This window comes from Wyeomyia smithii, chromosome 1 (assembly GCF_029784165.1).
Source record: "Wyeomyia smithii strain HCP4-BCI-WySm-NY-G18 chromosome 1, ASM2978416v1, whole genome shotgun sequence".
Classification (NCBI taxonomy): Eukaryota; Metazoa; Arthropoda; class Insecta; order Diptera; family Culicidae; genus Wyeomyia; species Wyeomyia smithii.
In genome coordinates, this window is record NC_073694.1 from 137,041,316 (window position 1) to 137,055,316 (window position 14,001).

Below are 14,001 nucleotides of genomic sequence, written 5' to 3' on the forward strand. Positions count from 1 at the left end.
CAGGTGTGCCTCAAGGTTCAGTCTTGGGTCCAGTCCTGTACAACATATTCACTTCAGATCTTCCTGATTTGCCTCCAGGATGCACAAAGTCATTGTTCTGCGATGACACAAGCATTTCCGTAAAAGGAAAAAGTCTTCGTGTCATATGCAGTCGATTGCAGAAAAGTTTAGATATTTTTTCTTCCTACTTGCAAAAGTGGAAAATCTCTCCCAATGCTTCTAAAACTCAAATGATAATTTTTCCGCATAAGCCTAGGGCTTCTTTCCTCAAGCCAAACAATAATCACGTTGTCAAGATGAATGGGGTTATTTTAAGTTGGTCCGACAAGGTTAAGTACTTGGGACTAATTTATGATAAAAAACTTATTCAAAGAGCACATTGAGAGTATACAAGCCAAGTGCATCAAATATACGAGATGTTTATATCCTCTCATTAACAGGAATTCTAAACTTTGTTTAAAGAACAAACTTTTGATTTACAAACAAATTTTTAGACCAGCAATGCTTTATGCTGTACCGATCTGGTCAAGTTGCTGTTCAACAAGGAAGAAAACGCTCCAAAGGATTCAGAATAAAATTCTGAAAATGATTTTGAAGCGTCCTCCTTGGTTTGGTACACTCGAATTACATAGACTTACTGGTGTTGAACCATTAGAAGCTATGTCAAATAAAATTATTAACAATTTTCGACAAAAATCGTTGCAATCCTCAATTGCTACGATAAGCTCTCTTTATAGCCAATAAGTTAGCAATTAAGTTAGTTGTAAGTTTACTTCCCCTTTTCTGACAAGTAGGTTTAAATCCCTACGAATGATAAGTCCTAATTGCGAAAGCAAACAAATCCTAACAATTAAAATTACAAATTTCTAACAGTGTTGAGAAGTCACCATTTGAGATTGGACACACATACTCATTATTTACTAATATTTATCATAAATACTTAAGCTACTAACAAATCCCCCCTTAAAAAAAAAAAAAAAAAAAAAAAAAAAAAAGGTAGTTCCCGTATAGCGCTTTGTGAAACAGTATCATAACTTTCGGTGTTGCACCTTTTTTATACTGCTAACGATCTTAAGCATTTTCTGTCGCTCTCCGACTTTTTGTTTCATTGTTCTGACTTGTGAACCGAAACTCAAGGTCTTGTCCACTATAATGCCTAGATATTTATAGCTCCTTACAGTTTCAATGGTCTGATTTCCGATTTTAAGATTTTAGTCTGTGTCCTTGGTATTAAAAATCATGGCCTTGGTTTTTGCTTCGTTTAATTGTAGTTCTAAAGTTCTTGCCTTATCGGCAAATTTATTTATTTCCACTTGGGCCTTCTCTATAGCTTTTTCTTCGGTTTTCCCAGTGACAATTTTTAAAAAATCGTCTGCAAATTGAAGTGTTATTGTGTCCTCTTTTTCTACTGTATCATGAAGTTCGGCAGTATATATATTAAAAAGTGTTGGTGACAACAGTTCGAAGTTTGAATCAGTTTGAATAATTATTTTTCTGTTGGTCAAAAAGTTCTGGACTCACTGTAACACGTCTTCCGAGAAGTTCATTGTTGTCATTATCGCTCTTAATTTGTCAATGTTCACGGTGTTGAACGCGTTCGAGAAGTCGAAAAATATTCCTATGCAATTCTTATTTTCTCTTTTGCTCTTCATTATGTAGTTTGTCGCGTATTCTAGGCAATCTTCGGTGGATTTTCCAGATTGGAACCCGAAGGATAATTCTGGTAATAGTTTATTCCTTTACAAATGCTGCTCAACTATGTTGAGTACACCATTATTGATTGAATTGGGTAATGTAGGCAACATCGCGATAGGTCGATATGCCGTAATATTGTTTGGGTCCCGGTCATGCTTCAATACTGGAAGTATCTTTATCTCTTTAAGATGTTTTGGTAAGTGTCCTGAGCGAAAAATTTTGTTGAGTTCTTCTATAATTTTAATTTTGGAATTTGTTTTTAGTTGTTTTTAGTTGTGTTTAGTTGTTGAAGCATGCTGGTCCATTGTTCAAGTGTTAAAAGTGTTCGGGTTGATTTTCTTGTTACATCGGTAATTTGTTCAGGTGTTGTTATTTGTGCACCTAGATTTTCCTGTAGGAATTGATGTGCATTTTCCTGAGTTGTTATAATATTGTTTTTTGGTTTGTCTTCGTGTCGATACTTAAGGCTTCTTACCAGTCTCCAATTTTTTTAGAATTTCTTGGGTCAATGTCTTTTCTAATTTCAGCTAGCTTTTCTCTTATTGCCATTTTTTTCTCTCTCCAAGATTGCTTCTGCCTTTTTTACTTCAATTAAATTACTGAGGTTGGATGAACGGTTAAATTGTTTCCTCAAAGTTTTTTTCCTCTCGTACAGCTCAGTAAGTTTGTCGCTCCAATAATATTTGGGGATGAAACAATTTGTGCTTTTGTTTTTCTTTATTGATGCTTGTATGAGTGTTTCAAGATCGTCTATGGTATTGAAATCTTTGCTGTCGATGTTTGCCATATCCTCTCCAATTTTTTATGATTGTACTTGATACGGTCTAACTTTTTATTTATTGTTGTTAATTTAACACTGATGATCAGATGAGCAGAACCACCTAGTGATTGATCGTGGACTTTCCATTCTGCGTTACTGTATAATGAAGTGCTGCAGAAGGTAAGGTCAATGGCACTTGGTCGTTGAATCATTGATACTGGTCTGTATGTTTTCGCTCCATTGTTCATGATGATTAAATTAGAATCTAAAAGTTTCTCTTGAATTAGTTTACCTTTATTGTTTGTTGTTTCACATCCCCATATTTCGTTATGACCGTTGAAATCTCCGCCAATCAGAACGATTTGAAATAATTTTGTTTCCTCTATCATCAGTATCAATCTATTAGTGAGTTCCCCCGCTGTGATCCTAGGATTTATGTATATTGAAATGATATGTAAATCGCTATCGCTCACTTTTATTCCTACTACTTCAAACATGTTTGTCGTAGACAGCGTTAGTCTTTGGTAATTGTAGATATCCTTAAGATAAATACCGACTCCTCCCCCAACTTCGGTATCTCGAGGTTGTATTATTTTGTGATCCTGAAATATTCAGTGTTTTTACTTTTTCGGGATCAGTCCGAATTTCGGAAAGTATGGCTGCGTCATATTTGCCCTTATGTAATTCGTTAGATAATTCAACTTTGTTTTTCTGTAGACTCTGTATATTATTTTGTATTAACTTGAATGTTTTCACTACAAGCGGATTCTACATCGGTCCGCTGGAAATAGCCTAGGTTTAGTGCCATGTTTTTCAGCTTGTTTATTAAATTTGCATATGCTGCGTCATTATTTTGTTTAAGCGCATTTGTTAATTCATTGAACACTTTCTGATTCATTTGTTTGTATGACTCTCTTTGTGCCGCCAATTCGTTTATTTTGTTGTTCCATTTTTGTCTCAGCTCAAGGTGTTGCTGCAAGCTTATTGTTTCGTTACCATTTCCTGTTCCTGCTTTACGCTTCCTTGTTGGTGCAGTGAAAAAATCGCTGCTTTCTCCTTTCTCCTGCTTTTTATTTTTTTGAGTGTCGTCGTGATTGATTGTTTTCGTGTGTTCTTTTGCCAATTGATTTTGTTTCCCTTTTCCTAATTTGCTGCCTGTGCCTATATTTATACTTGGTATTTTTGGTTTTTGTGCCTGTGTTCCTTTTTTTACTGCCTCTAGGTAACTTTCTTTTATTGTCATGAACTCGTCCGCATGTTCTAATATACTGTATTGGTTGTTCGTTGGGACTCGGGTTCCTTGTTGTTCTTCATAATACGTCAGATTCCTGGTAGCCATTAATTGTTTTATTTCTGTTTGTTTTGCTCGTGTTGGACAGTTCTGGTCTGTTGCTTTGTGGGGTCCTTTACAATTCGCGCATTTCATTTCATTCTCGCATTCCACAGTTTCGTGACCATCTCCACAATTCGGACATCGTTTTCTTCCTTTACAGTCAGCTGCTAAATGCCCAAACCTTAGACATTTGTGGCACATAATTGTTCTTGTAATGTAGGGTATTACTTTCATATTTACCGCAAATATCTTCACGTGAGTCGGCAGTTTGTTGCTTCTGAATATAACTCCTACTTTGTTTATTGGTATTTGTACTCTTTCCGTTCCTTCCGTAACCCATCTTTTCATTCGGAAAATTTCTACTATTTCTCTGTTTGTTTCTATGTCGCTCTGTAGCTCTTGGATATCAATATCTTCTGGTATTCCTTGTACAACTCCTTTCACCGTTACAAATCCTTTTGGTATGTATGCTTTGTATCGTTTGAGCGTCAAATTCTGGCATGTAGTCATTCTATTAGCTTCTTCCCAGTCTGTAAGATACACTAGCACTTTCGCTCTAGCTGTTTTTTTAATATCCATTATCGCTTTAGTAAAGCTATTTTGCTTCAGGATCAATCCGATTGAAATTTTATTAATTCCTTGGTATTTGTCATTGTCTTGTGCTTTTTTCTCTACTATGACTTTGTATGGGCCTTCATCATTTTCTTTGTATTTGTAGTTTATTTACTCATTCTTCTGTTGACGCGTGCCAAGATTGAGTTTGTTCACTAGAACTTTGGTTCCACCATTTTGTTTTTTATCCTCATAACTTCTGGAATGTTCCCCGTTTTCAAAATCCATCGGTGCCTCATCCGAGGCACCGCCACTTGCACTCATTGTTCTGCAGATCACAAAATATTTTTTGTTCTCCACACCTTGATAATTAAATCACCTCAAAGATATTCTCCTCTAGTTTTAATAATCGCTAAATATATGCACTCTACAAGATCTTAACATAAATCAACCGTACCACTTGATGTTTCAAAGGTGAATGTTGCTGATATTTGTTTGATTTTTGTATGCGAAAAAGAAGGAAGGAAATATTTTTGCTTTTGTCATCACGCACATTTTGACAATTGCATATGAGAGTTCACGTAGGTGCGAACAGCCTTCGAAATCTCTTTCAACGCGAATAACCCGAATAACCAGAGATGCCATCTGTTTTTAAAAAATATTCTAAACTGCTTGAAAACTGAGAAGTCTGCTTGAAATTCGGCACTACACTCAAAATATTTGACTGGCGTCAAGCTAGGTGCCAAAAACCTAAGGGGCGACATCTGGCTTCTTACTCTTCTTCCTCATCCACCTCGATGATCCCTGTTGTATTTTTCGTAAGTGATGCCATTCACTCGGAAAATACTTGAATGTTTTTAATGCTTTTTATCACCATTATGCACAGTTCCTCCTGCAGGCGACAGTTTTACCGTCTGAGACCGGAGAATCTGCATCTTTAAAATTTACTTAAAATCGAAGGTGTCATCCATCAATGATTATGAATCATTCATTCGCCCAAGGACAATTCTCGCTGAAACCAGACCACTAGTGACACGAGGTCTTTGAAAATTGATTTTTTTTATTTTAGTTCGATTAAACGCAGTGAAAAATTGATAACTGCACATAAATTTATTCCATTTGGTGGACCCCTTGCTCGCCAAGGGGTGAACAAATATTTAGAAAAGTGAAAATCGACTATTTTTATCGATCTATATATCAAATATTTGTCCCAAAACCCTCCAAAAATAGCATTTCATTATACAGAAAACATCTAGGGCTTTCATGTGGAGTAATCAAAAGTTTGACCGCCATCTTGGATTCGCCGCCATTTTGAATTTTATCATTAAAACGCGTTTTTGAACAGGTTGGCAACCACCGATTTTAATTCTGAGACAACCATTGGAAAGCTGAGAAAAAATCCTACAAGATACATTTGAAAAATCAGGTGTGTCGCGAAAGAAACTTGGCCGTCGAGCCAATTTTCTATACCGAGTTTTAACATTTCCAACGCGCGCCGCGCGATCGATATAGAGTTCTCCAAGCGAAAACACACAAACACAACCAGAAAAAAATATTTATTTGATAATTATATTTTTATTTGACAAAAAGCACAACAATGAAAATTATACTACAAACAACACATAAAACAATACAACAAAATTTCGTCTAAATTTACATCATCATACTTTTATTGTCAAACTTTTTCTTCTTGTTTTTCTCACTTCTCCAGACTTTATTCGAAACAAAATAAATTTTTCGATGATGAGATTTTTTAATAAAACACAATTAAAAATACTCGGCAAAACACTCTTTCCTGTTGCAAAAGCGAAGTAAACCAAAAGCAAAGCCTTGGAACTACATTCCGTATCGGAGCTCGACCTTCTGTTTATTATACACAGATTTCGCATCCAACTGTTAGTATACAATTGCGGGGCTAGGCGCTACGATTCTGCTGACACCAACAGTCTCTCTCGAGCCGGGTTTCGAGAACATACGACGACTGGATTGTTAGGGCAGCATCGTACCTCGAAACCAGTTAGGAGATTGTAAAATCAAGGGTAAAATGGTTGTTTGTGAAGAAAAGCTTAATTTCACGTTACAATGTAGTTGATCGTTGTAATAACATAATAATAAAAAAATATCTTCTCTGCATATTCGACTATTGCGTGGGATTTTCAAATTTGGAATATCTTTCTCAGATTCACGCATATTTTTAGCAACTGTCAACTGTCAATTTTTAGCATCCTTGGGAAATGGATAAAATTTAATGCCCAGACCGGAACCACAGTAGGTTTTGAATTCAAACGCTTGGTCCACTTAAGACAGTAGTCCATCTATGGCAGTTCTACCCTATCCAAATAAGTTGTTTATAAAGACCTATTCAAAACATGTACTTCCAGCATACTAAACGGTGTGCGTCGCGTGGCAAGCAGCGCTTGCTGCTATATCGATCGCGCGGCGCGCGTTGGAAATGTTAAAACTCGGTATAGAAAATTGGCTCGACGGCCACGTTTCTTTCGCGACACACCTGATTTTTTAAATGTATCTTGCAGGATTTTTTCCAATGGTTGTCTCAGAATTAAAATCGGTGGTTGCCAACCTGTTCAAAAACGCGTTTTCATAATAACATTCAAAATGGCGGCGAATCCAAGATGGCGGTCAAACTTTTGAATACTCCACATGAAAGCCCTAGATGTTTCCTGTATAATGAAATGCTGTTTGTAGAGGGTTTTGGGACAAATATTTGAAATATAGCTCGATAAAAATATTCGATTTTCACTTTTCTAAAAATTTGGTCACCCCTTGGCGAACAAGGGGTCCACTGAATGGAACAAATTTATGTGCAGTTATTAATTTTTTACTGCGTTCAATCGAACTAAAATAAAAAAATCAATTTTCAAAGACCTCGTATCACTAGTGGCCTGGTTTCAGCGAGAATTGCCCCCAACTGCATTGTACTCTCCGCACAAGCAATATACCTCAACATATATATTTCAAACCTAATCCAGAATGGATTCAAAAGTAGAAATAAGCTTACACTACACTATTTACTTCCGACATTGAGCAGCGGTATGCTGTTCTTATTCTTTACGCAAAACCGTTTTAACTCCTTGCGCACTTTTAGATCTTTTGGTAATTGATATAAGTGATGATCAAAGTCGAATCTCTTACTACACCCGTATTTGTACGCTTTGAACTTCATTTTGGATATTCACTTGAAAACATTTTATATTGTAACAGGTGACATCATAAAAAAACATAAATCAAAACAACGAAACATGTTGTTCAGCAACACTGCCAGCAAGCCTGATGATAAATTTTAACGCACTCGAGGTTTTCAATTTCAACCAATCAGCGAGTGGTTCTAGAAGTGGATGCAAACACAGAGTTACTCACTTCTGAGTAAGGACGTCATACGTCCAAAACTGATTAGAATCTACTCTGTTTATGCAAACCAGGAATTAATGAAAATGAGTACAAGTTACCCAGTTTGCCTAAATTTGGAAATTCGATGATTTCTGGTTTTTGTAAATCTGACTCAATAAATAAAATAAATTCAGAACAATCAAAATCCTAGATTTATTTTTCATCGAAACATTATAAAAGTTTTAAATCATTCACGTGTCTTTATATAATGCGGCAACCAAGCGGTTCATAGTTGCCCGTGAACTGTGGCTCATGTTTTTGTACAGTACGCACACCAGAAGATCCGTCATCATCCGTCACCAAACACTGCGAAGGATTTAAATTGTATCGATTGCATTTATCGGGCACTGTACATCGATACAAATGTTTCCGTTCATTATCACGAATAAAAGCCCGACTTGAAACGGCATCGCAGGACACACAACATGCGGTTGTTCATTTTGAAGAGATGTTTTTTTATGTTTTCAAATCCTCTGCAATAATGATGTTGGGCTAAAATTGTTATGGAATATTGTTACATGTTATTTGTAATGTAATTTATTAGGAAATTATTGATTTGATGAAAGATCAAATACTTACTGCTAGCAAACGAATAAAAAGCGACACCAATTGTTCTTCGGAAACAGATAATATCGCTGTTGAAAACTTTTGACATATACATATACTCAGGGGTGAGTAAACATCATGGATAATAACTCAAAACTGAGTAAACATGGTAATTATGAAAATTTGGGTAAATGTTACTCAATTATCCAGTACCCGATAACTCACTTTTTGACATTTTGCATAAGAATACCAAACTGAGTAGATCCTAATCAAATTAGAGTGAAAATAAAGCAGCGTGGGAGTTTGTAGTTATACGTGGCGGGAATAAAACTGAAAGAACGCAAAACTACCGCAGCGCCATCTGTCCAAGACTAGAAGAACCATAACCGGTTCAGGTACCAAGAACCGTTTTAGGTACCAAGAACCGCTCCAGGTACCAAAAAACGTGTTAGTGATAAAATAACATCTTTCGAGAATAGAATGAGTATGTTAACTATATTAAAACATTCCGAAAGTTTCGATAGTTAAAAAACCAAGTTATTTGGTGGCGGATGAAAATCATGAAAACAACATAAACGACTAATTTGTTGTTTATAATTAACCGCATCACCTTATGCATTCCCGATCCGGAATTAGTTGAGAAAAGTTGTATGAAAAGTGAAAAATACCATTGATATCACTAAACGCAATACGTTCCAAATGTCTTGCCCCATCACCTATCTCGTCCTTAACGAGTGGGGATTATAGACACTATATATATAGACCTGCGGATTGAATCGCAGCGAGCCAAAACAATTGTCAAACGAGCGAGCCAAAATGAACATAATGAAAAATTCGTATCAAACAAATAACAACAGTATAAAAAACCAGCGATTCCAGTGTTGCTATCATCCACTTCGCAGGTCTATCCAGCTTTCCATAAGCGGTAATGGCGGACAGTGCACGCAGCCTATTTTGAAGTTTTCTGTAGGTCGGGTAATTTTCAATCGCAGTAACGGAGTGAAAAACATAAAATGTTTGCAACGTAGCATAGCAACTTTAATAAACAGTTTTGTTTATTATGATCCGCGCATGCGCACGACGGAATTGCGATGTTGTGATATTTTCTACTCCGTTACTGCGATTGGAAATTCCCTGACCTACAGAAAACGTCAAAAAGGGCTGCGTGCACTATCCGCCATAACCGCTCGTGGAAAGCTGAATATATATAGTGTCTATAGTGGGGATGAGCCTAGTCATGGAACTTTTCAGCTACATATATCTTACCGGTACACGCACTCGGCAGAGTTATTTAAAAAAAAGTTATATGAAAAGTGGAAAATACTATTGATTGCACTATGTCCAAATTGTTATATATACGCAACCCCATCACCAGGTGCAATCTTGTCCTTAAAGAGTGGGGATGAGCCGAGTTATGGAACTTTTCAGCTATATATATATCTCACCGGTACGCACACTCGGCAGAGTTATTAAAAAACAGTTCTAAAAAGTGTAAAATACCAATGATGGTACTATGTCCAAATTATTACATATACCCAACCTCATCACCATGTGCAATCTCGTCCTAAACGAGTGGGGATGAGCCGAGTTATGGAACTTTTTAGCTACATATATCTTACCGGTACACACAGTCGGCAGAGTTATTAAAAAAAAGTTATATGAAAAGTGGAACATACCATTGATGACACTATGTCCTAATTGTTACATATACCCACAGATAACAGACATCCGCACAGGCAGCGCTGGATTACAGTCAAAGCTGCCAGACGCATGAACATTATCACAGGTTATAGAGTCGCTGTTTTTGCAATGATATAACACTGATTTTGTAAGGTGGGTGTTTTTTTTTTTTCAAATCAACATTAAAACAAACATATTTGTCGTAAATATCGGAAGTGAAGGAATTAAATTGTCGATTGTGTACAAATTACGACTGCTCGAAATTTTTACATTAAAAACCGCAACCCTTCTTATTGCGATAATATCGATAAAAGCTGTAAAACTATCGATTTTATTGAATCGTTGACTACTAAGAGCAAGCCCACCAGTGGCTAAATTGAAGTTTCTAAAGCTAGTTTCGCAACTCCCACCATAACGCGGCAACCGCACCGGGCGTTGCTATGTTGGTTTGGGAAATAGCAATCCCCACCTCGGGTAGTAGCGAGTTATTAAATTTGGCAACGCGATAGCAACGAGCCGAATCGTTGTTATTTGATGAAATGTCAAACTGTTGTTTTTTTTTTGTGCTCGATAGTGAATGTTCGTAATGATACTACGAAGATGACGAGTGTTTTGAATGCGGAATCAGTTGGTCGGCCTCGGAAGACGAAGTGTTTTGCCGCGCTTGTTAAACACGTCGTAGGACGCAAGTGTCGGCGTGAACCACTACTCAATTTTATTTCCGATTGAGCTGAAATTTTGCACAGGGTGTTTTTTCGGGCAGGTAAACATTTTGTATAGGTTTTTTATTGAGATGACCATTTTGGTTGGCATTTTGGTCTGCAACCTAAACTATGCGGAAAGCTCAAATCCTCACAAGATTGGCCAATATTCAATAAACCTGGAGGGTTTGAGCAAATCTGCTCGGGAGTATTACTAACTATTTTCCCGTTTCGTTCGGTTGTTGTATAAAAATCCATTTTTCTCCTTTACCGCTGTTTCAATCTTCAAAAACAACCTAAGATGCGTTCGAAAGCGGCGTTGGAAATGGTCATCGGTATAGACCGTTGTTAAAACGCTGGATGGAACCTTCCTCCGTATGGCGTTTTTTTGGGTATTTACTAGGCTGAAAGTCGCCCCGAATCTTTCCAAAAACCATTTTCTTAATCGCGTATAAGGAAATTTGTTTTGCGAAATCACTTTCTTCATCACTAAAATCAAACAAATAATCGAAAACAATTTACTCGTTCTATCTTTAAGTTCTTTTTGGCGGCAAATTTTCAAATAATAATAGCAAACTGTGGGAACCGAGACAGCATGAAATACAGAATACAACTAATGACAGTTCGCCAGCTTTCAGTAGAATAGTCATTTAAGCCAACGTTGCGGGACGTGCCCAGTTTAACGGAATTACTTTAAATAAACATATAAGGATGAAAAAATTTATGTACGCACAAGTGAAAAAATCTGCAAAAGAATTATGTTATCGATAACTTGGGAGAACGGAAACAAAGTTAAAACAAAGTTATGTGAAAAGGAGGGAACATTTTATGAAGTAGAAAGAACGTAGATCATTCCGGAAACGATTGACTGACGGATAAGTTGGTTATTACTAGATCCGCAAAAAATATGCGAAATACATCACAAACAAACATTTTGCCAACGCTGGCTAGTGACGGTCTTCAGAAATTGGCAACTGCCGGTGTGAAAAAGAAATAGTGGAATTGGTAATCCCCATTAGCAACGACCGGTGCGAAAATCGGTTGCTATCCAAAATAGCAACAGCCAGCGTTGTGAAAATAGCAACTCAAATGGCAACTCACCGGTGCGCTTGCTCTAAGTGTTCTTAGCGTCACCATACTGCGTATTGCGACATGCTAAAAAACCGTTGAATCTTTTTACACATGAAGCGAAACTAGCTTGGAAGTCTGTTATCTGTGATATACCCAACCCCATCAGCAGGCGCAATCTTGCCCTTAACGAGTGGGGATGAGCCTAGTCATGGAACTTTTCAGCTACACATATCTCACCGGTACACACACTCGGCAGAGTTATTAAAAAAAGTTATGTGAAAAGTGGAAAATACTATTGATGGCACTATGTCCAAATTGTTACATATACCCAACCCCATCACCAGGTGCAATCTTGTCCTTAACGAGTGGGGTGAGCCGAGTTATGGAACTTTGCAGCTACAAATATCTCACCGGTACGCACACTCGGCAGAGTTATTAAAAAACAGTTATAAAAAGTTGAAAATACCAATGATGGTACTATGTCCAATTTATTCCATATACCCAACCTCATCACCATGTGCAATCTCGTCCTTAACGAGTGGGGATGAGCTGAGTTATGGAACTTTTCAGCTACATATATCTTACCGGTACACACAGTCGGCAGAGTTATTAAAAAAAAAGTTATATGAAAAGTGGAATATACCATTGATGACAAAAAGCAAAGCCTTGGTGCTACATTCCGATTCGGAACTTGACCAACTGTTTGATGTACAGGACAATAGCAGGGCTAGCGCTTCGATCCTACTGACACTAACAGTCTCTCCCGAGCCGAGACTCGAACCTACGACGACTGGCTACATATATCCAAAAACATTATATCAAGAAGACTGGCATCTCTGGATTGATCCCATACAAATGACAAGCGTCAAATCAAATAGCGCACTTCATCTAATAAAGGTGGAAGTTTGCTATGAAAGTGCTGGCAATTACATCGCTGCGAAGACAGAGTGTGCGTATGCGGTGGTCCAGCCTGTGCGTTCGGCTTGCATTCGCATCGCCAGTACACACACTAGCATGCGTCAGTTTCACTTTTACTTAAAAGACTGCGCTGCCAAAACTGTCGCTCATTCTCAGGCAGAGTTCCCAGTCTTCTTGATATGATGTTTTTGATATATCTCAGCTACATATATCTCACCGGTACACACACTCGGCAGAGTTATTAAAAAAAGTTATGTGAAAAGTGTAATATACCAATGACAGACAAACAGACGTGCCTCTTCGAAAAAAAATTCCTAAAAAACTTCGTCCTCGTTCGAAACGTTACACTCATGCGCCACCATGTAAGCTCATTGCCTACTAACTTATTTTCGTAAAACGGGTTTTGTCTTTGATAATAGGGGTGCACGCTTGCTTAAATCAACACCAGTGGCATTACTAATGGTTTTTGTCTTTGATAATGAATGCACGCTTGCCTATAGCGACACTCGCGGCATTATTGCCCACTAAGCAAAATAATCGTTATTTTTCTGGTCGATGAAATCGTCAGCGAGTGGCACGTCTGTTTGTCTGTGATAGTACTATGTCCAAATTATTACATATACCCAACCTCATCATCATGTGTAATCTCGTCCTTAACGAGTGGGGATGAGCCGAGTTACGGAACTTTTCAGCTACATATATCTTACCGGTACACGCACTCGGCAGAATTATTTAAAAAAAGTTATATGGAAAGTGGAAAATACCATTGATGGTACCATGTCCACATTGTTACATATACCCAACCCCATCACCATGTGCAATCTCGTCCTTAACGAGTGGGGATGAGCCGAGCTATGGAACTTTTTTGAAACCTAGTTGCCAAATCGGCGGTTTTTTCATCGCTCATCTCTCTCTCTCTCTGAGAATCTCTAGGTAACACTGGTTTACCTCTTAAATTGTTTCGAAAAGTTCTGCGCAAACTTTTTCTTTTTAGTCTGGGTGCCATTCGGTTTAACATAACTGTCAATTTCGATTTTCAGTATCCAGCTTTTTACGCACCATAATGGCGGTCGCTATAATGCGTGTTCGTAATATGCGAACCCCTCTGCTTACGTCAGATTTTCGATTTCTGAAAAATTGGCAACACAAATGTTGCCAGATATATTTTTCTTTTGATAAATTGTATGAAGACTTCAAACTGCGGTAAGCAGAGTTGTCAAAAGGGTGAGTAATTTATTACGAGCCATAATGGCAGACGCTATAATGCAAAGTTCGTAATAAATTACTCACCCTTTTGACAACTCTGCTTACGTCAGTTTGAAGTCTTCATACAATTT

General features: G+C 37.5%; 1 protein-coding gene and 1 long non-coding RNA gene across 2 annotated transcripts in view; one reads left to right on the forward strand and one right to left on the reverse strand.

The window, feature by feature from the left end:
• LOC129718997 (band 4.1-like protein 5) overlaps window positions 1-14,001 on the forward strand; it is a 120,545-nt gene that overhangs the window by 4,653 nt on the left and 101,891 nt on the right. The window lies entirely within an intron of this gene.
• LOC129719002 (uncharacterized) lies at window positions 7,878-8,583 on the reverse strand. Its single transcript, XR_008727106.1, has 2 exons — window positions 8,328-8,583; window positions 7,878-8,240 (listed from the first exon to the last, which is right to left on the reverse strand). It is a non-coding gene; the product is annotated as an uncharacterized LOC129719002 (long non-coding RNA).